Here is a 3,735-nt window from a genome sequence, read left to right as displayed (position 1 = left end):
ATGGAGATGCTTTTATTTTTACAACCGGAAGTTGTATATTTGTTGTTGCTAAGCGTTGCTAACTTGACCGCAGAGCCCTAAACGTCAATATAGGAAGTAAAAGGGGTACCCAGGTCGTTAAAAGGCGACGACAAAGGGTCTTATCCAAGCGTCAATATGTGACGAGTCGGGAGTGAGAATGTGTTGTGGTGGCAGGCACAGGAGAATGACCCCCCCCCCCCCCCCCCCCCCCCCCCCCCTCTGCACCAGCTCTGGATTCAGGTAGGATTGGTAACCATCCATGACGAGCAGCAGTGCGCAACGGACTTCAGAAAATGCCCAACAGCTCACTGTCCATGTACAGTACCTTGCCAGCAACTTCCCATAGAGGCCGTCGGGGGAACCTTCCTTGTTATAGGGGCCCCCTGAATTTCCCCCCTTATAAATGATGAAAAGGGGGGACATCCTCCCCAGTTGCATCGAGGCTGGCCAGGATGGGGAAGTGGTCCTTGGTGCCTGTATGCATCCTTGGTCTGCTGGGGCATAATAACCTATCTCCTTGACGAGTCCAGTTCAAACGCCATGTTCTCGCAGTTGAAGATGTGATGGGGCTCCCTCAGCCTGTGCTCCTCCAGGGTGGCAGTGAGGAGCCTAAAGTAGTCCTGATCGGCCCTCTATTGGGGCAGGATATCCTCCAACAGTCAATGTCTTGGGTCTGGGCAGTAAGGTGATGATGGTGCCGCTCCCTGAAGTTTATCCACCACGTCTGACACATGGTCTTCGGTGCGTCTGGCTGCGCATGGGCCAGGCTTTGTCAGTGGAAACAAACGGAATACAAACAGGGCTCCAATACGGAGTTCTCATAAGAGAAGATGCCTCTGACCATGAACTCAGCCAGTGGCCAGCCAGAGTGAGCCTGCCTGCTTCCATCTCCTGTATGGCCTGTCCCATGGCCTCTACTTTCTCATCTTCCTCTCCTGCTTTCTCAGATGGTGGATGTTTGGCATCTGAAAATGTCATTCCTTTTTTTTCAGTCAAGATAAACGAGATAAAAGATATTGGTTTCAGACCAATACAACAGAGTTAGTAATTGTCATTTCCTCAGAGTATACAAAAAGCAACCAGAAAAAACAACTTACACAGAAGTCAGTATTTGAAATGATGTATTTAATATGCAGTATTTCTGCAAATAGCCTAAAAATGATTAAATCTGGCATCGTGTGACTTCACTTGGTTTTTTTATTTATTTGTTCTTTATTGACCTAAAAGTGTTTGTTTTTACAGAATTTAAGACACCACGCATTTAATTATTTACAATGTATACATTTATGGAGTCATACAGTTAACCAAAAGTGAAATGTGGGAACGCATAAAACAATAAACATTTACACTGACAGATAAGTTATAACATTTTGACAGAAAACAAAAATAATGTATTACAGTGGTGATTAGTAATTATCTTGCAGTGATCCTTACCTGAGCAATGATGTTAAGAAAAATATGAACAAATGTGCATACAATGCAAACATGTGGTACATTTGATCAGACTTTTTTTGCTGTTGTTTGAAGTTAAGAATTCAGTGACTTGGTTTGGATCTTTGCATTAGTGTTGTATATTGAAACTTTGTGATGCAGTGAAGTGACGTGATAAATTCACCTGCCTTTTATTAGAGATAATAAGACAAGCATACAAATAAAACGTGTCTAAAAATGAATACATATGAAAATTATAAAATAATATTTTCTAATAAGGAACAGTATGATACATTTAAACTGCTTAAGGGACTATGTAAAGGTTATCATACAGTATATTTGAATGTCTGTTGTGTGTGGTACCTTTGTGTATTTGTTGACACAGTAATAACACATGTGGGTTTGAAACATGCATCGCCTGTGTGTTTTCTTTATGTGGGATATTGTGTGTTTGTGTGTTTTTTCGAGGAATGATGGGCTGTCCTGAAGGTAACCTGAGCCTGATAAGTTGGTATGTGGCAGCTGCTGTTATGAATGGCGGTTAGGTCGGTCCCTGAGGTAACATCAGGCTTGAAGTAATTGATGTAACCAAAGGCATTTGGCTTTCGGTCACATGCTAGTTTGCTGGCTGACAACAGTGCTCCATTTACGTCTTTGTACCTCTGCCTGGACTTGCCGCTCTCCTTAGCCAGCAAATTCATGGAAGTTCTTTTTGGCTGGCGGTCCTGGGTGACCGCAAACCCTGATGAATCACTTGGAAATGAGTCATCCTCACTCTCAAAGTGATAATTCTTTGACCGACATGTCTCTCGTTCTGAGCAGGGCTTTTTTCGTGCTTTTGGTATTGCTTTGAAGACTTTTCCAATGAGTCATTGCTTTGGGCAGATGCAGGATTATATGTATCTGTTTGCTCACAATGCAAATTTACTGAACTGCTCTGGATATAAACTGTGAGCTGTGCTGCTGTTATTGGATGAAAAGCCTCATGAAATCCCTTCACCAAATCCTTATAAGCAAAATTATATAAACATGTCATACATTGTATTTCCACAATATGTTGCAAGTGGCCTACAAATAAATAATGAAACTTTCTCCGCGCAGACAAGCTACTAAAGAGGCTGGATAAGCTACAGCTGCAGTTTGTGTTTTGTGTCTATTATAGAAAAATTAATGATCATGTTTCGTCTAGTCCCTCCTAAATAGCAGAATGTGTTACTAAGTGTGTTGCAGAAAAGCTGCATCGAAGAGCTGTATGTCTGCATGGGTAGACATTGCAAAAATCTCCCTATTATATAATATTTTTCTATCCTTACACTCACCTTTCAGTCCTAACAGTCTTATTTTGTTAAAACAAGTCAAATAATCCAGTACAAATCAATTTATTAAGTTTTCTAGAACCAAATGTCACTTTATTCTCACACAGCAAACTGCTTTATTGTCTCATCATTCATGATGCTGACACACATTTCGAAATCTAGTCGTTTTGTATTGGAAACAGTTACTAATACTTACTTGTTTTAAGATGACTTGACTAAATATAGATAAAAGAAAATATTACTTGATTTGATAATGTCCCTACAGTTTGGAGAAAGAAGCTCAACATCTTTTTAACAGCAAAATTTGTGTGCATTTTTTTCAATTTGTGTTGGCCTATATATGCTCTTTTCAGAAGGTACATGGTCAATTATCCACAGCAGGGGTCTTGAATGAATGAGTGAATGTGATATGTAGTGTGAAGCAGAGATGCTCACAAGTCTCTGAGCTAGAGTCCAAGTCAAGTCTCAAGTCTCTCGTGGTTATAATGAATGTTGTATCACCTGCTGCGTTCAATCCAGGCTGCTTATAAAACTGCATGGCTATAAGGAATTCTGTAACTGTAACCTGTTTTTCATTTACAGAGCACAACCATGTAATGTGCAATGCAATTTATGACAGCTTATTACTGTAAGTGACCACACCCCGCAGACTCTCAAACCAGTTTAACGTTAACTAAATAAAAATGTGATGTTGCATAATCAACAATAAACCTGTCTGTTTTTAACTTAAAGAGCACAACCATGTAGCCTAATGTACAATGCGTCTACATTTAATGACTTATCATAAGCTTATAAACTACTGTAAGTCAGCAAACCCTGTTGACTCTCAAACCCAGTGTAAAGTTATAATTAAATAAAACCGTAAGATGACATGATCAACAATAAACCTGTAACCTCTTTCCAGCCAACGGTAATAATTAACGTGATGGCAACCAGCGGGACGTTAAGGATTACGTTTGTCGACCAC

Source organism: Micropterus dolomieu, linkage group LG10 (genome assembly GCF_021292245.1).
Source record: "Micropterus dolomieu isolate WLL.071019.BEF.003 ecotype Adirondacks linkage group LG10, ASM2129224v1, whole genome shotgun sequence".
Classification (NCBI taxonomy): Eukaryota; Metazoa; Chordata; class Actinopteri; order Centrarchiformes; family Centrarchidae; genus Micropterus; species Micropterus dolomieu.
This window is presented reverse-complemented; position numbering follows the sequence as displayed.